Source organism: Salvelinus alpinus, chromosome 22 (genome assembly GCF_045679555.1).
Source record: "Salvelinus alpinus chromosome 22, SLU_Salpinus.1, whole genome shotgun sequence".
Lineage (NCBI taxonomy): Eukaryota > Metazoa > Chordata > Actinopteri > Salmoniformes > Salmonidae > Salvelinus > Salvelinus alpinus.
Genome location: NC_092107.1, coordinates 27,328,267 through 27,350,782, shown reverse-complemented (window position 1 = coordinate 27,350,782; position 22,516 = coordinate 27,328,267). Strand labels below are relative to the sequence as shown.

At 43.5% G+C, this 22,516-nt stretch overlaps 20 non-coding genes across 20 annotated transcripts; all 20 read left to right on the top strand.

Annotated features, from left to right (window-relative positions):
* Window positions 1-451: 451 nt before the first annotated feature.
* On the top strand, window positions 452-523 carry trnap-ugg (transfer RNA proline (anticodon UGG)). Its single transcript has one exon. It is a non-coding gene; the product is annotated as a tRNA-Pro (tRNA).
* A 695-nt stretch (window positions 524-1,218) lies between these two features.
* trnap-ugg (transfer RNA proline (anticodon UGG)) lies at window positions 1,219-1,290 on the top strand. Its single transcript has one exon. It is a non-coding gene; the product is annotated as a tRNA-Pro (tRNA).
* Window positions 1,291-1,985: 695 nt separating this feature from the next.
* On the top strand, window positions 1,986-2,057 carry trnap-ugg (transfer RNA proline (anticodon UGG)). Its single transcript has one exon. It is a non-coding gene; the product is annotated as a tRNA-Pro (tRNA).
* A 695-nt stretch (window positions 2,058-2,752) lies between these two features.
* trnap-ugg (transfer RNA proline (anticodon UGG)) lies at window positions 2,753-2,824 on the top strand. Its single transcript has one exon. It is a non-coding gene; the product is annotated as a tRNA-Pro (tRNA).
* A 1,461-nt stretch (window positions 2,825-4,285) lies between these two features.
* Window positions 4,286-4,357, top strand: trnap-ugg (transfer RNA proline (anticodon UGG)). The gene has a single exon. It is a non-coding gene; the product is annotated as a tRNA-Pro (tRNA).
* A 695-nt stretch (window positions 4,358-5,052) lies between these two features.
* trnap-ugg (transfer RNA proline (anticodon UGG)) lies at window positions 5,053-5,124 on the top strand. The gene has a single exon. It is a non-coding gene; the product is annotated as a tRNA-Pro (tRNA).
* A 1,460-nt stretch (window positions 5,125-6,584) lies between these two features.
* trnap-ugg (transfer RNA proline (anticodon UGG)) lies at window positions 6,585-6,656 on the top strand. Its single transcript has one exon. It is a non-coding gene; the product is annotated as a tRNA-Pro (tRNA).
* Window positions 6,657-8,882: 2,226 nt separating this feature from the next.
* Window positions 8,883-8,954, top strand: trnap-ugg (transfer RNA proline (anticodon UGG)). The gene has a single exon. It is a non-coding gene; the product is annotated as a tRNA-Pro (tRNA).
* Window positions 8,955-10,414: 1,460 nt separating this feature from the next.
* Window positions 10,415-10,486, top strand: trnap-ugg (transfer RNA proline (anticodon UGG)). Its single transcript has one exon. It is a non-coding gene; the product is annotated as a tRNA-Pro (tRNA).
* A 702-nt stretch (window positions 10,487-11,188) lies between these two features.
* Window positions 11,189-11,260, top strand: trnap-ugg (transfer RNA proline (anticodon UGG)). The gene has a single exon. It is a non-coding gene; the product is annotated as a tRNA-Pro (tRNA).
* Window positions 11,261-12,720: 1,460 nt separating this feature from the next.
* On the top strand, window positions 12,721-12,792 carry trnap-ugg (transfer RNA proline (anticodon UGG)). The gene has a single exon. It is a non-coding gene; the product is annotated as a tRNA-Pro (tRNA).
* Window positions 12,793-14,252: 1,460 nt separating this feature from the next.
* On the top strand, window positions 14,253-14,324 carry trnap-ugg (transfer RNA proline (anticodon UGG)). Its single transcript has one exon. It is a non-coding gene; the product is annotated as a tRNA-Pro (tRNA).
* A 695-nt stretch (window positions 14,325-15,019) lies between these two features.
* On the top strand, window positions 15,020-15,091 carry trnap-ugg (transfer RNA proline (anticodon UGG)). Its single transcript has one exon. It is a non-coding gene; the product is annotated as a tRNA-Pro (tRNA).
* A 694-nt stretch (window positions 15,092-15,785) lies between these two features.
* Window positions 15,786-15,857, top strand: trnap-ugg (transfer RNA proline (anticodon UGG)). Its single transcript has one exon. It is a non-coding gene; the product is annotated as a tRNA-Pro (tRNA).
* A 695-nt stretch (window positions 15,858-16,552) lies between these two features.
* trnap-ugg (transfer RNA proline (anticodon UGG)) lies at window positions 16,553-16,624 on the top strand. The gene has a single exon. It is a non-coding gene; the product is annotated as a tRNA-Pro (tRNA).
* A 695-nt stretch (window positions 16,625-17,319) lies between these two features.
* On the top strand, window positions 17,320-17,391 carry trnap-ugg (transfer RNA proline (anticodon UGG)). The gene has a single exon. It is a non-coding gene; the product is annotated as a tRNA-Pro (tRNA).
* A 695-nt stretch (window positions 17,392-18,086) lies between these two features.
* On the top strand, window positions 18,087-18,158 carry trnap-ugg (transfer RNA proline (anticodon UGG)). Its single transcript has one exon. It is a non-coding gene; the product is annotated as a tRNA-Pro (tRNA).
* Window positions 18,159-18,852: 694 nt separating this feature from the next.
* On the top strand, window positions 18,853-18,924 carry trnap-ugg (transfer RNA proline (anticodon UGG)). Its single transcript has one exon. It is a non-coding gene; the product is annotated as a tRNA-Pro (tRNA).
* Window positions 18,925-20,384: 1,460 nt separating this feature from the next.
* Window positions 20,385-20,456, top strand: trnap-ugg (transfer RNA proline (anticodon UGG)). The gene has a single exon. It is a non-coding gene; the product is annotated as a tRNA-Pro (tRNA).
* Window positions 20,457-21,916: 1,460 nt separating this feature from the next.
* Window positions 21,917-21,988, top strand: trnap-ugg (transfer RNA proline (anticodon UGG)). The gene has a single exon. It is a non-coding gene; the product is annotated as a tRNA-Pro (tRNA).
* The last annotated feature ends 528 nt before the right edge of the window (window positions 21,989-22,516 follow it).

Below are 22,516 nucleotides of genomic sequence, written 5' to 3'. Positions count from 1 at the left end.
AAACTGAGAACGGCATTGTGTTTGATAGAGTCTCCCCTTTCCATAGAATGGTCAAACAATTTTGTTGGTCAAACCGTTCGGAAGCTACAGACATTTATGGGGATTCCAATGGGGATTTTATCATTTATTCACATACCGGTGCGTCAATCGGCTCAAATTCAATGAGCTCCAATTCGTTTTGATGTCTTCTCTTTCAACTTCAAAATCTTCATTTAGCTCTTCTTCATTTGTTTCTTGCTGTTACAGAAAATGAAAATTGAATCTGAAAGACTCGGCAGATGAATTACAGAGGATTTGAACTGAAACCTGGTCAACTGCTTGGAAGACAGCTATGCTCACAAGTATACCAACAAAACTCACGTGATTCACTGTGGCCTGGCACCATCGACAAGTCAATCCATATCCTCACCGTCATTGCTGGCGACAGCAAAAAAAATGTCTTTCATGAAATGGCTCGTTGGTCTAGGGGTAATATTCTCGCTTTGGGTGTGAGTGGTCCCGGGTTCAAATCCCGGACGAGCCCTTTAACAGTCTGAGACAGGCGGATCTTTGGCTACTGGTTGGAGGGTGCAACTGCCATCCCTGGAGTGCAGGACGAGGTGGCTGAGTGATTAAGGCAATGGACTGCTAATCATTTGTGCTTTGCACAAGTGGCTTCAACATTGCACAAATTTTATTCATTTCTTCCTTGATTAAAAATCTGTAATTTTAACCGGTACTGGTTACCTTCAGACGAGTCCTGTGACACTTGTGGGGGTCGTAGAGCAAAACTGAGAACGGCATTGTGTTTGTTAGAGTCTCCCCTTTCCATAGAATGGTCAAACAATTTTGTTGGTCAAACCGTTCGGAAGCTACAGACATTTATGGGGATTCCAATGGGGATTTTATCATTTATTCACATACCGGTGCGTCAATCGGCTCAAATTCAATGAGCTCCAATTCGTTTTGATGTCTTCTCTTTCAACTTCAAAATCTTCATTTAGCTCTTCTTCATTTGTTTCTTGCTGTTACAGAAAATGAAAATTGAATCTGAAAGACTCGGCAGATGAATTACAGAGGATTTGAACTGAAACCTGGTCAACTGCTTGGAAGACAGCTATGCTCACAAGTATACCAACAAAACTCACGTGATTCACTGTGGCCTGGCACCATCGACAAGTCAATCCATATCCTCACCGTCATTGCTGGCGACAGCAAAAAAAATGTCTTTCATGAAATGGCTCGTTGGTCTAGGGGTAATATTCTCGCTTTGGGTGTGAGTGGTCCCGGGTTCAAATCCCGGACGAGCCCTTTAACAGTCTGAGACAGGCGGATCTTTGGCTACTGGTTGGAGGGTGCAACTGCCATCCCTGGAGTGCAGGACGAGGTGGCTGAGTGATTAAGGCAATGGACTGCTAATCATTTGTGCTTTGCACAAGTGGCTTCAACATTGCACAAATTTTATTCATTTCTTCCTTGATTAAAAATCTGTAATTTTAACCGGTACTGGTTACCTTCAGACGAGTCCTGTGACACTTGTGGGGGTCGTAGAGCAAAACTGAGAACGGCATTGTGTTTGTTAGAGTCTCCCCTTTCCATAGAATGGTCAAACAATTTTGTTGGTCAAACCGTTCGGAAGCTACAGACATTTATGGGGATTCCAATGGGGATTTTATCATTTATTCACATACCGGTGCGTCAATCGGCTCAAATTCAATGAGCTCCAATTCGTTTTGATGTCTTCTCTTTCAACTTCAAAATCTTCATTTAGCTCTTCTTCATTTGTTTCTTGCTGTTACAGAAAATAAAAATTGAATCTGAAAGACTCGGCAGATGAATTACAGAGGATTTGAACTGAAACCTGGTCAACTGCTTGGAAGACAGCTATGCTCACAAGTATACCAACAAAACTCACGTGATTCACTGTGGCCTGGCACCATCGACAAGTCAATCCATATCCTCACCGTCATTGCTGGCGACAGCAAAAAAAATGTCTTTCATGAAATGGCTCGTTGGTCTAGGGGTAATATTCTCGCTTTGGGTGTGAGTGGTCCCGGGTTCAAATCCCGGACGAGCCCTTTAACAGTCTGAGACAGGCGGATCTTTGGCTACTGGTTGGAGGGTGCAACTGCCATCCCTGGAGTGCAGGACGAGGTGGCTGAGTGATTAAGGCAATGGACTGCTAATCATTTGTGCTTTGCACAAGTGGCTTCAACATTGCACAAATTTTATTCATTTCTTCCTTGATTAAAAATCTGTAATTTTAACCGGTACTGGTTACCTTCAGACGAGTCCTGTGACACTTGTGGGGGTCGTAGAGCAAAACTGAGAACGGCATTGTGTTTGATAGAGTCTCCCCTTTCCATAGAATGGTCAAACAATTTTGTTGGTCAAACCGTTCGGAAGCTACAGACATTTATGGGGATTCCAATGGGGATTTTATCATTTATTCACATACCGGTGCGTCAATCGGCTCAAATTCAATGAGCTCCAATTCGTTTTGATGTCTTCTCTTTCAACTTCAAAATCTTCATTTAGCTCTTCTTCATTTGTTTCTTGCTGTTACAGAAAATGAAAATTGAATCTGAAAGACTCGGCAGATGAATTACAGAGGATTTGAACTGAAACCTGGTCAACTGCTTGGAAGACAGCTATGCTCACAAGTATACCAACAAAACTCACGTGATTCACTGTGGCCTGGCACCATCGACAAGTCAATCCATATCCTCACCGTCATTGCTGGCGACAGCAAAAAAAATGTCTTTCATGAAATGGCTCGTTGGTCTAGGGGTAATATTCTCGCTTTGGGTGTGAGTGGTCCCGGGTTCAAATCCCGGACGAGCCCTTTAACAGTCTGAGACAGGCGGATCTTTGGCTACTGGTTGGAGGGTGCAACTGCCATCCCTGGAGTGCAGGACGAGGTGGCTGAGTGATTAAGGCAATGGACTGCTAATCATTTGTGCTTTGCACAAGTGGCTTCAACATTGCACAAATTTTATTCATTTCTTCCTTGATTAAAAATCTGTAATTTTAACCGGTACTGGTTACCTTCAGACGAGTCCTGTGACACTTGTGGGGGTCGTAGAGCAAAACTGAGAACGGCATTGTGTTTGATAGAGTCTCCCCTTTCCATAGAATGGTCAAACAATTTTGTTGGTCAAACCGTTCGGAAGCTACAGACATTTATGGGGATTCCAATGGGGATTTTATCATTTATTCACATACCGGTGCGTCAATCGGCTCAAATTCAATGAGCTCCAATTCGTTTTGATGTCTTCTTTTTCAACTTCAAAATCTTCATTTAGCTCTTCTTCATTTGTTTCTTGCTGTTACAGAAAATGAAAATTGAATCTGAAAGACTCGGCAGATGAATTACAGAGGATTTGAACTGAAACCTGGTCAACTGCTTGGAAGACAGCTATGCTCACAAGTATACCAACAAAACTCACGTGATTCACTGTGGCCTGGCACCATCGACAAGTCAATCCATATCCTCACCGTCATTGCTGGCGACAGCAAAAAAATGTCTTTGATGAAATGGCTCGTTGGTCTAGGGGTATGGTTCTCGCTTTGGGTGCGAGAGGTCCATGGTTCAAATCCCGAACGAGCCCTTTAACAGTCTGAGACAGGCGGATCTTTGGCTACTGGTTGGAGGGTGCAACTGCCATCCCTGGAGTGCAGGACGAGGTGGCTGAGTGATTAAGGCAATGGATTGCTAATCATTTGTGCTTTGCACAAGTGGCTTCAACATTGCACAACTTTTATTCATTTCTTCCTTGATTAAAAATCTGTAATTTTAACCGGTACTGGTTACCTTCAGACGAGTCCTGTGACACTTGTGGGGGTCGTAGAGCAAAACTGAGAACGGCATTGTGTTTGTTAGAGTCTCCCCTTTCCATAGAATGGTCAAACAATTTTGTTGGTCAAACCGTTCGGAAGCTACAGACATTTATGGGGATTCCAATGGGGATTTTATCATTTATTCACATACCGGTGCGTCAATCGGCTCAAATTCAATGAGCTCCAATTCGTTTTGATGTCTTCTCTTTCAACTTCAAAATCTTCATTTAGCTCTTCTTCATTTGTTTCTTGCTGTTACAGAAAATAAAAATTGAATCTGAAAGACTCGGCAGATGAATTACAGAGGATTTGAACTGAAACCTGGTCAACTGCTTGGAAGACAGCTATGCTCACAAGTATACCAACAAAACTCACGTGATTCACTGTGGCCTGGCACCATCGACAAGTCAATCCATATCCTCACCGTCATTGCTGGCGACAGCAAAAAAAATGTCTTTCATGAAATGGCTCGTTGGTCTAGGGGTAATATTCTCGCTTTGGGTGTGAGTGGTCCCGGGTTCAAATCCCGGACGAGCCCTTTAACAGTCTGAGACAGGCGGATCTTTGGCTACTGGTTGGAGGGTGCAACTGCCATCCCTGGAGTGCAGGACGAGGTGGCTGAGTGATTAAGGCAATGGACTGCTAATCATTTGTGCTTTGCACAAGTGGCTTCAACATTGCACAAATTTTATTCATTTCTTCCTTGATTAAAAATCTGTAATTTTAACCGGTACTGGTTACCTTCAGACGAGTCCTGTGACACTTGTGGGGGTCGTAGAGCAAAACTGAGAACGGCATTGTGTTTGATAGAGTCTCCCCTTTCCATAGAATGGTCAAACAATTTTGTTGGTCAAACCGTTCGGAAGCTACAGACATTTATGGGGATTCCAATGGGGATTTTATCATTTATTCACATACCGGTGCGTCAATCGGCTCAAATTCAATGAGCTCCAATTCGTTTTGATGTCTTCTCTTTCAACTTCAAAATCTTCATTTAGCTCTTCTTCATTTGTTTCTTGCTGTTACAGAAAATGAAAATTGAATCTGAAAGACTCGGCAGATGAATTACAGAGGATTTGAACTGAAACCTGGTCAACTGCTTGGAAGACAGCTATGCTCACAAGTATACCAACAAAACTCACGTGATTCACTGTGGCCTGGCACCATCGACAAGTCAATCCATATCCTCACCGTCATTGCTGGCGACAGCAAAAAAAATGTCTTTCATGAAATGGCTCGTTGGTCTAGGGGTAATATTCTCGCTTTGGGTGTGAGTGGTCCCGGGTTCAAATCCCGGACGAGCCCTTTAACAGTCTGAGACAGGCGGATCTTTGGCTACTGGTTGGAGGGTGCAACTGCCATCCCTGGAGTGCAGGACGAGGTGGCTGAGTGATTAAGGCAATGGACTGCTAATCATTTGTGCTTTGCACAAGTGGCTTCAACATTGCACAAATTTTATTCATTTCTTCCTTGATTAAAAATCTGTAATTTTAACCGGTACTGGTTACCTTCAGACGAGTCCTGTGACACTTGTGGGGGTCGTAGAGCAAAACTGAGAACGGCATTGTGTTTGATAGAGTCTCCCCTTTCCATAGAATGGTCAAACAATTTTGTTGGTCAAACCGTTCGGAAGCTACAGACATTTATGGGGATTCCAATGGGGATTTTATCATTTATTCACATACCGGTGCGTCAATCGGCTCAAATTCAATGAGCTCCAATTCGTTTTGATGTCTTCTTTTTCAACTTCAAAATCTTCATTTAGCTCTTCTTCATTTGTTTCTTGCTGTTACAGAAAATGAAAATTGAATCTGAAAGACTCGGCAGATGAATTACAGAGGATTTGAACTGAAACCTGGTCAACTGCTTGGAAGACAGCTATGCTCACAAGTATACCAACAAAACTCACGTGATTCACTGTGGCCTGGCACCATCGACAAGTCAATCCATATCCTCACCGTCATTGCTGGCGACAGCAAAAAAATGTCTTTGACGAAATGGCTCGTTGGTCTAGGGGTATGGTTCTCGCTTTGGTTGCGAGAGGTCCATGGTTCAAATCCCGAACGAGCCCTTTAACAGTCTGAGACAGGCGGATCTTTGGCTACTGGTTGGAGGGTGCAACTGCCATCCCTGGAGTGCAGGACGAGGTGGCTGAGTGATTAAGGCAATGGATTGCTAATCATTTGTGCTTTGCACAAGTGGCTTCAACATTGCACAACTTTTATTCATTTCTTCCTTGATTAAAAATCTGTAATTTTAACCGGTACTGGTTACCTTCAGACGAGTCCTGTGACACTTGTGGGGGTCGTAGAGCAAAACTGAGGACGGCATTGTGTTTGTTAGAGTCTCCCCTTTCCATAGAATGGTCAAACAATTTTGTTGGTCAAACCGTTCGGAAGCTACAGACATTTATGGGGATTCCAATGGGGATTTTATCATTTATTCACATACCGGTGCGTCAATCGGCTCAAATTCAATGAGCTCCAATTCGTTTTGATGTCTTCTTTTTCAACTTCAAAATCTTCATTTAGCTCTTCTTCATTTGTTTCTTGCTGTTACAGAAAATGAAAATTGAATCTGAAAGACTCGGCAGATGAATTACAGAGGATTTGAACTGAAACCTGGTCAACTGCTTGGAAGACAGCTATGCTCACAACTATACCAACAAAACTCACGTGATTCACTGTGGCCTGGCACCATCGACAAGTCAATCCATATCCTCACCGTCATTGCTGGCGACAGCAAAAAAATGTCTTTCATGAAATGGCTCGTTGGTCTAGGGGTATGGTTCTCGCTTTGGGTGCGAGAGGTCCCTGGTTCAAATCCCGGACGAGCCCTTTAACAGTCTGAGACAGGCGGATCTTTGGCTACTGGTTGGAGGGTGCAACTGCCATCCCTGGAGTGTAGGACGAGGTGGCTGAGTGATTAAGGCAATGGACTGCTAATCATTTGTGCTTTGCACAAGTGGCTTCAACATTGCACAACTTTTATTCATTTCTTCCTTGATTAAAAATCTGTAATTTTAACCGGTACTGGTTACCTTCAGACGAGTCCTGTGACACTTGTGGGGGTCGTAGAGCAAAACTGAGAACGGCATTGTGTTTGATAGAGTCTCCCCTTTCCATAGAATGGTCAAACAATTTTGTTGGTCAAACCGTTCGGAAGCTACAGACATTTATGGGGATTCCAATGGGGATTTTATCATTTATTCACATACCGGTGCGTCAATCGGCTCAAATTCAATGAGCTCCAATTCGTTTTGATGTCTTCTTTTTCAACTTCAAAATCTTCATTTAGCTCTTCTTCATTTGTTTCTTGCTGTTACAGAAAATGAAAATTGAATCTGAAAGACTCGGCAGATGAATTACAGAGGATTTGAACTGAAACCTGGTCAACTGCTTGGAAGACAGCTATGCTCACAAGTATACCAACAAAACTCACGTGATTCACTGTGGCCTGGCACCATCGACAAGTCAATCCATATCCTCACCGTCATTGCTGGCGACAGCAAAAAAATGTCTTTGATGAAATGGCGTGTTGGTCTAGGGGTATGATTCTCGCTTTGGGTGCGAGAGGTCCCGGGTTCAAATCCCAGACGAGCCCTTTAACAGTCTGAGACAGGCGGATCTTTGACTCCTGGTTGGAGGGTGCAACTGCCATCCCTGGAGTGCAGGACGAGGTGGCTGAGTGATTAAGGCAATGGACGGCTAATCATTTGTGCTTTGCACAAGTGGCTTCAACATTGCACAACTTTTATTCATTTCTTCCTTGATTAAAAATCTGTAATTTTAACCGGTACTGGTTACCTTCAGACGAGTCCTGTGACACTTGTGGGGGTCGTAGAGCAAAACTGAGAACGGCATTGTGTTTGATAGAGTCTCCCCTTTCCATAGAATGGTCAAACAATTTTGTTGGTCAAACCGTTCGGAAGCTACAGACATTTATGGGGATTCCAATGGGGATTTTATCATTTATTCACATACCGGTGCGTCAATCGGCTCAAATTCAATGAGCTCCAATTCGTTTTGATGTCTTCTTTTTCAACTTCAAAATCTTCATTTAGCTCTTCTTCATTTGTTTCTTGCTGTTACAGAAAATGAAAATTGAATCTGAAAGACTCGGCAGATGAATTACAGAGGATTTGAACTGAAACCTGGTCAACTGCTTGGAAGACAGCTATGCTCACAAGTATACCAACAAAACTCACGTGATTCACTGTGGCCTGGCACCATCGACAAGTCAATCCATATCCTCACCGTCATTGCTGGCGACAGCAAAAAAATGTCTTTGATGAAATGGCGTGTTGGTCTAGGGGTATGATTCTCGCTTTGGGTGCGAGAGGTCCCGGGTTCAAATCCCAGACGAGCCCTTTAACAGTCTGAGACAGGCGGATCTTTGACTCCTGGTTGGAGGGTGCAACTGCCATCCCTGGAGTGCAGGACGAGGTGGCTGAGTGATTAAGGCAATGGACGGCTAATCATTTGTGCTTTGCACAAGTGGCTTCAACATTGCACAACTTTTATTCATTTCTTCCTTGATTAAAAATCTGTAATTTTAACCGGTACTGGTTACCTTCAGACGAGTCCTGTGACACTTGTGGGGGTCGTAGAGCAAAACTGAGGACGGCATTGTGTTTGTTAGAGTCTCCCCTTTCCATAGAATGGTCAAACAATTTTGTTGGTCAAACCGTTCGGAAGCTACAGACATTTATGGGGATTCCAATGGGGATTTTATCATTTATTCACATACCGGTGCGTCAATCGGCTCAAATTCAATGAGCTCCAATTCGTTTTGATGTCTTCTTTTTCAACTTCAAAATCTTCATTTAGCTCTTCTTCATTTGTTTCTTGCTGTTACAGAAAATGAAAATTGAATCTGAAAGACTCGGCAGATGAATTACAGAGGATTTGAACTGAAACCTGGTCAACTGCTTGGAAGACAGCTATGCTCACAAGTATACCAACAAAACTCACGTGATTCACTGTGGCCTGGCACCATCGACAAGTCAATCCATATCCTCACCGTCATTGCTGGCGACAGCAAAAAAATGTCTTTCATGAAATGGCTCGTTGGTCTAGGGGTATGGTTCTCGCTTTGGGTGCGAGAGGTCCCTGGTTCAAATCCCGGACGAGCCCTTTAACAGTCTGAGACAGGCGGATCTTTGGCTACTGGTTGGAGGGTGCAACTGCCATCCCTGGAGTGCAGGACGAGGTGGCTGAGTGATTAAGGCAATGGACTGCTAATCATTTGTGCTTTGCACAAGTGGCTTCAACATTGACAACTTTTATTCATTTCTTCCTTGATTAAAAATCTGTAATTTTAACCGGTACTGGTTACCTTCAGACGAGTCCTGTGACACTTGTGGGGGTCGTAGAGCAAAACTGAGAACGGCATTGTGTTTGTTAGAGTCTCCCCTTTCCATAGAATGGTCAAACAATTTTGTTGGTCAAACCGTTCGGAAGCTACAGACATTTATGGGGATTCCAATGGGGATTTTATCATTTATTCACATACCGGTGCGTCAATCGGCTCAAATTCAATGAGCTCCAATTCGTTTTGATGTCTTCTTTTTCAACTTCAAAATCTTCATTTAGCTCTTCTTCATTTGTTTCTTGCTGTTACAGAAAATGAAAATTGAATCTGAAAGACTCGGCAGATGAATTACAGAGGATTTGAACTGAAACCTGGTCAACTGCTTGGAAGACAGCTATGCTCACAAGTATACCAACAAAACTCACGTGATTCACTGTGGCCTGGCACCATCGACAAGTCAATCCATATCCTCACCGTCATTGCTGGCGACAGCAAAAAAAATGTCTTTGATGAAATGGCTCGTTGGTCTAGGGGTAATATTCTCGCTTTGGGTGCGAGAGGTCCCGGGTTCAAATCGCGGACGAGCCCTTTAACAGTCTGAGACAGGCGGATCTTTGGCTACTGGTTGGAGGGTGCAACTGCCATCCCTGGAGTGCAGGACGAGGTGGCTGAGTGATTAAGGCAATGGACTGCTAATCATTTGTGCTTTGCACAAGTGGCTTCAACATTGCACAACTTTTATTCATTTCTTCCTTGATTAAAAATCTGTAATTTTAACCGGTACTGGTTACCTTCAGACGAGTCCTGTGACACTTGTGGGGGTCGTAGAGCAAAACTGAGAACGGCATTGTGTTTGTTAGAGTCTCCCCTTTCCATAGAATGGTCAAACAATTTTGTTGGTCAAACCGTTCGGAAGCTACAGACATTTATGGGGATTCCAATGGGGATTTTATCATTTATTCACATACCGGTGCGTCAATCGGCTCAAATTCAATGAGCTCCAATTCGTTTTAATGTCTTCTTTTTCAACTTCAAAATCTTCATTTAGCTCTTCTTCATTTGTTTCTTGCTGTTACAGAAAATGAAAATTGAATCTGAAAGACTCGGCAGATGAATTACAGAGGATTTGAACTGAAACCTGGTCAACTGCTTGGAAGACAGCTATGCTCACAAGTATACCAACAAAACTCACGTGATTCACTGTGGCCTGGCACCATCGACAAGTCAATCCATATCCTCACCGTCATTGCTGGCGACAGCAAAAAAATGTCTTTCATGAAATGGCTCGTTGGTCTAGGGGTATGGTTCTCGCTTTGGGTGCGAGAGGTCCCTGGTTCAAATCCCGGACGAGCCCTTTAACAGTCTGAGACAGGCGGATCTTTGGCTACTGGTTGGAGGGTGCAACTGCCATCCCTGGAGTGCAGGAGTGCAGGACGAGGTGGCTGAGTGATTAAGGCAATGGACTGCTAATCATTTGTGCTTTGCACAAGTGGCTTCAACATTGCACAACTTTTATTCATTTCTTCCTTGATTAAAAATCTGTAATTTTAACCGGTACTGGTTACCTTCAGACGAGTCCTGTGACACTTGTGGGGGTCGTAGAGCAAAACTGAGAACGGCATTGTGTTTGTTAGAGTCTCCCCTTTCCATAGAATGGTCAAACAATTTTGTTGGTCAAACCGTTCGGAAGCTACAGACATTTATGGGGATTCCAATGGGGATTTTATCATTTATTCACATACCGGTGCGTCAATCGGCTCAAATTCAATGAGCTCCAATTCGTTTTGATGTCTTCTTTTTCAACTTCAAAATCTTCATTTAGCTCTTCTTCATTTGTTTCTTGCTGTTACAGAAAATGAAAATTGAATCTGAAAGACTCGGCAGATGAATTACAGAGGATTTGAACTGAAACCTGGTCAACTGCTTGGAAGACAGCTATGCTCACAAGTATACCAACAAAACTCACGTGATTCACTGTGGCCTGGCACCATCGACAAGTCAATCCATATCCTCACCGTCATTGCTGGCGGCAGCAAAAAAAATTCTTTCATGAAATGGCTCGTTGGTCTAGGGGTATGATTCTCGCTTTGGGTGCGAGAGGTCCCGGGTTCAAATCCCGGACGAGCCCTTTAACAGTCTGAGACAGGCGGATCTTTGACTCCTGGTTGGAGGGTGCAACTGCCATCCCTGGAGTGCAGGACGAGGTGGCTGAGTGATTAAGGCAATGGACTGCTAATCATTTGTGCTTTGCACAAGTGGCTTCAACATTGCACAAATTTTATTCATTTCTTCCTTGATTAAAAATCTGTAATTTTAACCGGTACTGGTTACCTTCAGACGAGTCCTGTGACACTTGTGGGGGTCGTAGAGCAAAACTGAGAACGGCATTGTGTTTGATAGAGTCTCCCCTTTCCATAGAATGGTCAAACAATTTTGTTGGTCAAACCGTTCGGAAGCTACAGACATTTATGGGGATTCCAATGGGGATTTTATCATTTATTCACATACCGGTGCGTCAATCGGCTCAAATTCAATGAGCTCCAATTCGTTTTGATGTCTTCTTTTTCAACTTCAAAATCTTCATTTAGCTCTTCTTCATTTGTTTCTTGCTGTTACAGAAAATGAAAATTGAATCTGAAAGACTCGGCAGATGAATTACAGAGGATTTGAACTGAAACCTGGTCAACTGCTTGGAAGACAGCTATGCTCACAAGTATACCAACAAAACTCACGTGATTCACTGTGGCCTGGCACCATCGACAAGTCAATCCATATCCTCACCGTCATTGCTGGCGACAGCAAAAAAATGTCTTTGACGAAATGGCTCGTTGGTCTAGGGGTATGGTTCTCGCTTTGGTTGCGAGAGGTCCATGGTTCAAATCCCGAACGAGCCCTTTAACAGTCTGAGACAGGCGGATCTTTGGCTACTGGTTGGAGGGTGCAACTGCCATCCCTGGAGTGCAGGACGAGGTGGCTGAGTGATTAAGGCAATGGATTGCTAATCATTTGTGCTTTGCACAAGTGGCTTCAACATTGCACAACTTTTATTCATTTCTTCCTTGATTAAAAATCTGTAATTTTAACCGGTACTGGTTACCTTCAGACGAGTCCTGTGACACTTGTGGGGGTCGTAGAGCAAAACTGAGGACGGCATTGTGTTTGTTAGAGTCTCCCCTTTCCATAGAATGGTCAAACAATTTTGTTGGTCAAACCGTTCGGAAGCTACAGACATTTATGGGGATTCCAATGGGGATTTTATCATTTATTCACATACCGGTGCGTCAATCGGCTCAAATTCAATGAGCTCCAATTCGTTTTGATGTCTTCTTTTTCAACTTCAAAATCTTCATTTAGCTCTTCTTCATTTGTTTCTTGCTGTTACAGAAAATGAAAATTGAATCTGAAAGACTCGGCAGATGAATTACAGAGGATTTGAACTGAAACCTGGTCAACTGCTTGGAAGACAGCTATGCTCACAAGTATACCAACAAAACTCACGTGATTCACTGTGGCCTGGCACCATCGACAAGTCAATCCATATCCTCACCGTCATTGCTGGCGACAGCAAAAAAATGTCTTTCATGAAATGGCTCGTTGGTCTAGGGGTATGGTTCTCGCTTTGGGTGCGAGAGGTCCCTGGTTCAAATCCCGGACGAGCCCTTTAACAGTCTGAGACAGGCGGATCTTTGGCTACTGGTTGGAGGGTGCAACTGCCATCCCTGGAGTGTAGGACGAGGTGGCTGAGTGATTAAGGCAATGGACTGCTAATCATTTGTGCTTTGCACAAGTGGCTTCAACATTGCACAACTTTTATTCATTTCTTCCTTGATTAAAAATCTGTAATTTTAACCGGTACTGGTTACCTTCAGACGAGTCCTGTGACACTTGTGGGGGTCGTAGAGCAAAACTGAGAACGGCATTGTGTTTGATAGAGTCTCCCCTTTCCATAGAATGGTCAAACAATTTTGTTGGTCAAACCGTTCGGAAGCTACAGACATTTATGGGGATTCCAATGGGGATTTTATCATTTATTCACATACCGGTGCGTCAATCGGCTCAAATTCAATGAGCTCCAATTCGTTTTGATGTCTTCTTTTTCAACTTCAAAATCTTCATTTAGCTCTTCTTCATTTGTTTCTTGCTGTTACAGAAAATGAAAATTGAATCTGAAAGACTCGGCAGATGAATTACAGAGGATTTGAACTGAAACCTGGTCAACTGCTTGGAAGACAGCTATGCTCACAAGTATACCAACAAAACTCACGTGATTCACTGTGGCCTGGCACCATCGACAAGTCAATCCATATCCTCACCGTCATTGCTGGCGACAGCAAAAAAATGTCTTTGATGAAATGGCGTGTTGGTCTAGGGGTATGATTCTCGCTTTGGGTGCGAGAGGTCCCGGGTTCAAATCCCAGACGAGCCCTTTAACAGTCTGAGACAGGCGGATCTTTGACTCCTGGTTGGAGGGTGCAACTGCCATCCCTGGAGTGCAGGACGAGGTGGCTGAGTGATTAAGGCAATGGACGGCTAATCATTTGTGCTTTGCACAAGTGGCTTCAACATTGCACAACTTTTATTCATTTCTTCCTTGATTAAAAATCTGTAATTTTAACCGGTACTGGTTACCTTCAGACGAGTCCTGTGACACTTGTGGGGGTCGTAGAGCAAAACTGAGAACGGCATTGTGTTTGTTAGAGTCTCCCCTTTCCATAGAATGGTCAAACAATTTTGTTGGTCAAACCGTTCGGAAGCTACAGACATTTATGGGGATTCCAATGGGGATTTTATCATTTATTCACATACCGGTGCGTCAATCGGCTCAAATTCAATGAGCTCCAATTCGTTTTGATGTCTTCTTTTTCAACTTCAAAATCTTCATTTAGCTCTTCTTCATTTGTTTCTTGCTGTTACAGAAAATGAAAATTGAATCTGAAAGACTCGGCAGATGAATTACAGAGGATTTGAACTGAAACCTGGTCAACTGCTTGGAAGACAGCTATGCTCACAAGTATACCAACAAAACTCACGTGATTCACTGTGGCCTGGCACCATCGACAAGTCAATCCATATCCTCACCGTCATTGCTGGCGACAGCAAAAAAATGTCTTTCATGAAATGGCTCGTTGGTCTAGGGGTATGGTTCTCGCTTTGGGTGCGAGAGGTCCCTGGTTCAAATCCCGGACGAGCCCTTTAACAGTCTGAGACAGGCGGATCTTTGGCTACTGGTTGGAGGGTGCAACTGCCATCCCTGGAGTGCAGGACGAGGTGGCTGAGTGATTAAGGCAATGGACTGCTAATCATTTGTGCTTTGCACAAGTGGCTTCAACATTGCACAAATTTTATTCATTTCTTCCTTGATTAAAAATCTGTAATTTTAACCGGTACTGGTTACCTTCAGACGAGTCCTGTGACACTTGTGGGGGTCGTAGAGCAAAACTGAGAACGGCATTGTGTTTGTTAGAGTCTCCCCTTTCCATAGAATGGTCAAACAATTTTGTTGGTCAAACCGTTCGGAAGCTACAGACATTTATGGGGATTCCAATGGGGATTTTATCATTTATTCACATACCGGTGCGTCAATCGGCTCAAATTCAATGAGCTCCAATTCGTTTTGATGTCTTCTCTTTCAACTTCAAAATCTTCATTTAGCTCTTCTTCATTTGTTTCTTGCTGTTACAGAAAATGAAAATTGAATCTGAAAGACTCGGCAGATGAATTACAGAGGATTTGAACTGAAACCTGGTCAACTGCTTGGAAGACAGCTATGCTCACAAGTATACCAACAAAACTCACGTGATTCACTGTGGCCTGGCACCATCGACAAGTCAATCCATATCCTCACCGTCATTGCTGGCGACAGCAAAAAAAATGTCTTTCATGAAATGGCTCGTTGGTCTAGGGGTAATATTCTCGCTTTGGGTGTGAGTGGTCCCGGGTTCAAATCCCGGACGAGCCCTTTAACAGTCTGAGACAGGCGGATCTTTGGCTACTGGTTGGAGGGTGCAACTGCCATCCCTGGAGTGCAGGACGAGGTGGCTGAGTGATTAAGGCAATGGACTGCTAATCATTTGTGCTTTGCACAAGTGGCTTCAACATTGCACAAATTTTATTCATTTCTTCCTTGATTAAAAATCTGTAATTTTAACCGGTACTGGTTACCTTCAGACGAGTCCTGTGACACTTGTGGGGGTCGTAGAGCAAAACTGAGAACGGCATTGTGTTTGTTAGAGTCTCCCCTTTCCATAGAATGGTCAAACAATTTTGTTGGTCAAACCGTTCGGAAGCTACAGACATTTATGGGGATTCCAATGGGGATTTTATCATTTATTCACATACCGGTGCGTCAATCGGCTCAAATTCAATGAGCTCCAATTCGTTTTGATGTCTTCTCTTTCAACTTCAAAATCTTCATTTAGCTCTTCTTCATTTGTTTCTTGCTGTTACAGAAAATGAAAATTGAATCTGAAAGACTCGGCAGATGAATTACAGAGGATTTGAACTGAAACCTGGTCAACTGCTTGGAAGACAGCTATGCTCACAAGTATACCAACAAAACTCACGTGATTCACTGTGGCCTGGCACCATCGACAAGTCAATCCATATCCTCACCGTCATTGCTGGCGACAGCAAAAAAATGTCTTTCATGAAATGGCTCGTTGGTCTAGGGGTATGGTTCTCGCTTTGGGTGCGAGAGGTCCCTGGTTCAAATCCCGGACGAGCCCTTTAACAGTCTGAGACAGGCGGATCTTTGGCTACTGGTTGGAGGGTGCAACTGCCATCCCTGGAGTGCAGGACGAGGTGGCTGAGTGATTAAGGCAATGGACTGCTAATCATTTGTGCTTTGCACAAGTGGCTTCAACATTGCACAAATTTTATTCATTTCTTCCTTGATTAAAAATCTGTAATTTTAACCGGTACTGGTTACCTTCAGACGAGTCCTGTGACACTTGTGGGGGTCGTAGAGCAAAACTGAGAACGGCATTGTGTTTGTTAGAGTCTCCCCTTTCCATAGAATGGTCAAACAATTTTGTTGGTCAAACCGTTCGGAAGCTACAGACATTTATGGGGATTCCAATGGGGATTTTATCATTTATTCACATACCGGTGCGTCAATCGGCTCAAATTCAATGAGCTCCAATTCGTTTTGATGTCTTCTCTTTCAACTTCAAAATCTTCATTTAGCTCTTCTTCATTTGTTTCTTGCTGTTACAGAAAATGAAAATTGAATCTGAAAGACTCGGCAGATGAATTACAGAGGATTTGAACTGAAACCTGGTCAACTGCTTGGAAGACAGCTATGCTCACAAGTATACCAACAAAACTCACGTGATTCACTGTGGCCTGGCACCATCGACAAGTCAATCCATATCCTCACCGTCATTGCTGGCGACAGCAAAAAAAATGTCTTTCATGAAATGGCTCGTTGGTCTAGGGGTAATATTCTCGCTTTGGGTGTGAGTGGTCCCGGGTTCAAATCCCGGACGAGCCCTTTAACAGTCTGAGACAGGCGGATCTTTGGCTACTGGTTGGAGGGTGCAACTGCCATCCCTGGAGTGCAGGACGAGGTGGCTGAGTGATTAAGGCAATGGACTGCTAATCATTTGTGCTTTGCACAAGTGGCTTCAACATTGCACAAATTTTATTCATTTCTTCCTTGATTAAAAATCTGTAATTTTAACCGGTACTGGTTACCTTCAGACGAGTCCTGTGACACTTGTGGGGGTCGTAGAGCAAAACTGAGAACGGCATTGTGTTTGTTAGAGTCTCCCCTTTCCATAGAATGGTCAAACAATTTTGTTGGTCAAACCGTTCGGAAGCTACAGACATTTATGGGGATTCCAATGGGGATTTTATCATTTATTCACATACCGGTGCGTCAATCGGCTCAAATTCAATGAGCTCCAATTCGTTTTGATGTCTTCTCTTTCAACTTCAAAATCTTCATTTAGCTCTTCTTCATTTGTTTCTTGCTGTTACAGAAAATAAAAATTGAATCTGAAAGACTCGGCAGATGAATTACAGAGGATTTGAACTGAAACCTGGTCAACTGCTTGGAAGACAGCTATGCTCACAAGTATACCAACAAAACTCACGTGATTCACTGTGGCCTGGCACCATCGACAAGTCAATCCATATCCTCACCGTCATTGCTGGCGACAGCAAAAAAAATGTCTTTCATGAAATGGCTCGTTGGTCTAGGGGTAATATTCTCGCTTTGGGTGTGAGTGGTCCCGGGTTCAAATCCCGGACGAGCCCTTTAACAGTCTGAGACAGGCGGATCTTTGGCTACTGGTTGGAGGGTGCAACTGCCATCCCTGGAGTGCAGGACGAGGTGGCTGAGTGATTAAGGCAATGGACTGCTAATCATTTGTGCTTTGCACAAGTGGCTTCAACATTGCACAAATTTTATTCATTTCTTCCTTGATTAAAAATCTGTAATTTTAACCGGTACTGGTTACCTTCAGACGAGTCCTGTGACACTTGTGGGGGTCGTAGAGCAAAACTGAGAACGGCATTGTGTTTGATAGAGTCTCCCCTTTCCATAGAATGGTCAAACAATTTTGTTGGTCAAACCGTTCGGAAGCTACAGACATTTATGGGGATTCCAATGGGGATTTTATCATTTATTCACATACCGGTGCGTCAATCGGCTCAAATTCAATGAGCTCCAATTCGTTTTGATGTCTTCTCTTTCAACTTCAAAATCTTCATTTAGCTCTTCTTCATTTGTTTCTTGCTGTTACAGAAAATGAAAATTGAATCTGAAAGACTCGGCAGATGAATTACAGAGGATTTGAACTGAAACCTGGTCAACTGCTTGGAAGACAGCTATGCTCACAAGTATACCAACAAAACTCACGTGATTCACTGTGGCCTGGCACCATCGACAAGTCAATCCATATCCTCACCGTCATTGCTGGCGACAGCAAAAAAAATGTCTTTCATGAAATGGCTCGTTGGTCTAGGGGTAATATTCTCGCTTTGGGTGTGAGTGGTCCCGGGTTCAAATCCCGGACGAGCCCTTTAACAGTCTGAGACAGGCGGATCTTTGGCTACTGGTTGGAGGGTGCAACTGCCATCCCTGGAGTGCAGGACGAGGTGGCTGAGTGATTAAGGCAATGGACTGCTAATCATTTGTGCTTTGCACAAGTGGCTTCAACATTGCACAAATTTTATTCATTTCTTCCTTGATTAAAAATCTGTAATTTTAACCGGTACTGGTTACCTTCAGACGAGTCCTGTGACACTTGTGGGGGTCGTAGAGCAAAACTGAGAACGGCATTGTGTTTGATAGAGTCTCCCCTTTCCATAGAATGGTCAAACAATTTTGTTGGTCAAACCGTTCGGAAGCTACAGACATTTATGGGGATTCCAATGGGGATTTTATCATTTATTCACATACCGGTGCGTCAATCGGCTCAAATTCAATGAGCTCCAATTCGTTTTGATGTCTTCTTTTTCAACTTCAAAATCTTCATTTAGCTCTTCTTCATTTGTTTCTTGCTGTTACAGAAAATGAAAATTGAATCTGAAAGACTCGGCAGATGAATTACAGAGGATTTGAACTGAAACCTGGTCAACTGCTTGGAAGACAGCTATGCTCACAAGTATACCAACAAAACTCACGTGATTCACTGTGGCCTGGCACCATCGACAAGTCAATCCATATCCTCACCGTCATTGCTGGCGGCAGCAAAAAAAATTCTTTCATGAAATGGCTCGTTGGTCTAGGGGTATGATTCTCGCTTTGGGTGCGAGAGGTCCCGGGTTCAAATCCCGGACGAGCCCTTTAACAGTCTGAGACAGGCGGATCTTTGACTCCTGGTTGGAGGGTGCAACTGCCATCCCTGGAGTGCAGGACGAGGTGGCTGAGTGATTAAGGCAATGGACTGCTAATCATTTGTGCTTTGCACAAGTGGCTTCAACATTGCACAAATTTTATTCATTTCTTCCTTGATTAAAAATCTGTAATTTTAACCGGTACTGGTTACCTTCAGACGAGTCCTGTGACACTTGTGGGGGTCGTAGAGCAAAACTGAGAACGGCATTGTGTTTGATAGAGTCTCCCCTTTCCATAGAATGGTCAAACAATTTTGTTGGTCAAACCGTTCGGAAGCTACAGACATTTATGGGGATTCCAATGGGGATTTTATCATTTATTCACATACCGGTGCGTCAATCGGCTCAAATTCAATGAGCTCCAATTCGTTTTGATGTCTTCTTTTTCAACTTCAAAATCTTCATTTAGCTCTTCTTCATTTGTTTCTTGCTGTTACAGAAAATGAAAATTGAATCTGAAAGACTCGGCAGATGAATTACAGAGGATTTGAACTGAAACCTGGTCAACTGCTTGGAAGACAGCTATGCTCACAAGTATACCAACAAAACTCACGTGATTCACTGTGGCCTGGCACCATCGACAAGTCAATCCATATCCTCACCGTCATTGCTGGCGACAGCAAAAAAATGTCTTTGACGAAATGGCTCGTTGGTCTAGGGGTATGGTTCTCGCTTTGGTTGCGAGAGGTCCATGGTTCAAATCCCGAACGAGCCCTTTAACAGTCTGAGACAGGCGGATCTTTGGCTACTGGTTGGAGGGTGCAACTGCCATCCCTGGAGTGCAGGACGAGGTGGCTGAGTGATTAAGGCAATGGATTGCTAATCATTTGTGCTTTGCACAAGTGGCTTCAACATTGCACAACTTTTATTCATTTCTTCCTTGATTAAAAATCTGTAATTTTAACCGGTACTGGTTACCTTCAGACGAGTCCTGTGACACTTGTGGGGGTCGTAGAGCAAAACTGAGGACGGCATTGTGTTTGTTAGAGTCTCCCCTTTCCATAGAATGGTCAAACAATTTTGTTGGTCAAACCGTTCGGAAGCTACAGACATTTATGGGGATTCCAATGGGGATTTTATCATTTATTCACATACCGGTGCGTCAATCGGCTCAAATTCAATGAGCTCCAATTCGTTTTGATGTCTTCTTTTTCAACTTCAAAATCTTCATTTAGCTCTTCTTCATTTGTTTCTTGCTGTTACAGAAAATGAAAATTGAATCTGAAAGACTCGGCAGATGAATTACAGAGGATTTGAACTGAAACCTGGTCAACTGCTTGGAAGACAGCTATGCTCACAAGTATACCAACAAAACTCACGTGATTCACTGTGGCCTGGCACCATCGACAAGTCAATCCATATCCTCACCGTCATTGCTGGCGACAGCAAAAAAATGTCTTTCATGAAATGGCTCGTTGGTCTAGGGGTATGGTTCTCGCTTTGGGTGCGAGAGGTCCCTGGTTCAAATCCCGGACGAGCCCTTTAACAGTCTGAGACAGGCGGATCTTTGGCTACTGGTTGGAGGGTGCAACTGCCATCCCTGGAGTGTAGGACGAGGTGGCTGAGTGATTAAGGCAATGGACTGCTAATCATTTGTGCTTTGCACAAGTGGCTTCAACATTGCACAACTTTTATTCATTTCTTCCTTGATTAAAAATCTGTAATTTTAACCGGTACTGGTTACCTTCAGACGAGTCCTGTGACACTTGTGGGGGTCGTAGAGCAAAACTGAGAACGGCATTGTGTTTGATAGAGTCTCCCCTTTCCATAGAATGGTCAAACAATTTTGTTGGTCAAACCGTTCGGAAGCTACAGACATTTATGGGGATTCCAATGGGGATTTTATCATTTATTCACATACCGGTGCGTCAATCGGCTCAAATTCAATGAGCTCCAATTCGTTTTGATGTCTTCTTTTTCAACTTCAAAATCTTCATTTAGCTCTTCTTCATTTGTTTCTTGCTGTTACAGAAAATGAAAATTGAAACTGAAAGACTCGGCAGATGAATTACAGAGGATTTGAACTGAAACCTGGTCAACTGCTTGGAAGACAGCTATGCTCACAAGTATACCAACAAAACTCACGTGATTCACTGTGGCCTGGCACCATCGACAAGTCAATCCATATCCTCACCGTCATTGCTGGCGACAGCAAAAAAATGTCTTTGATGAAATGGCGTGTTGGTCTAGGGGTATGATTCTCGCTTTGGGTGCGAGAGGTCCCGGGTTCAAATCCCAGACGAGCCCTTTAACAGTCTGAGACAGGCGGATCTTTGACTCCTGGTTGGAGGGTGCAACTGCCATCCCTGGAGTGCAGGACGAGGTGGCTGAGTGATTAAGGCAATGGACGGCTAATCATTTGTGCTTTGCACAAGTGGCTTCAACATTGCACAACTTTTATTCATTTCTTCCTTGATTAAAAATCTGTAATTTTAACCGGTACTGGTTACCTTCAGACGAGTCCTGTGACACTTGTGGGGGTCGTAGAGCAAAACTGAGGACGGCATTGTGTTTGTTAGAGTCTCCCCTTTCCATAGAATGGTCAAACAATTTTGTTGGTCAAACCGTTCGGAAGCTACAGACATTTATGGGGATTCCAATGGGGATTTTATCATTTATTCACATACCGGTGCGTCAATCGGCTCAAATTCAATGAGCTCCAATTCGTTTTGATGTCTTCTTTTTCAACTTCAAAATCTTCATTTAGCTCTTCTTCATTTGTTTCTTGCTGTTACAGAAAATGAAAATTGAATCTGAAAGACTCGGCAGATGAATTACAGAGGATTTGAACTGAAACCTGGTCAACTGCTTGGAAGACAGCTATGCTCACAAGTATACCAACAAAACTCACGTGATTCACTGTGGCCTGGCACCATCGACAAGTCAATCCATATCCTCACCGTCATTGCTGGCGACAGCAAAAAAATGTCTTTCATGAAATGGCTCGTTGGTCTAGGGGTATGGTTCTCGCTTTGGGTGCGAGAGGTCCCTGGTTCAAATCCCGGACGAGCCCTTTAACAGTCTGAGACAGGCGGATCTTTGGCTACTGGTTGGAGGGTGCAACTGCCATCCCTGGAGTGCAGGACGAGGTGGCTGAGTGATTAAGGCAATGGACTGCTAATCATTTGTGCTTTGCACAAGTGGCTTCAACATTGCACAAATTTTATTCATTTCTTCCTTGATTAAAAATCTGTAATTTTAACCGGTACTGGTTACCTTCAGACGAGTCCTGTGACACTTGTGGGGGTCGTAGAGCAAAACTGAGAACGGCATTGTGTTTGTTAGAGTCTCCCCTTTCCATAGAATGGTCAAACAATTTTGTTGGTCAAACCGTTCGGAAGCTACAGACATTTATGGGGATTCCAATGGGGATTTTATCATTTATTCACATACCGGTGCGTCAATCGGCTCAAATTCAATGAGCTCCAATTCGTTTTGATGTCTTCTCTTTCAACTTCAAAATCTTCATTTAGCTCTTCTTCATTTGTTTCTTGCTGTTACAGAAAATGAAAATTGAATCTGAAAGACTCGGCAGATGAAT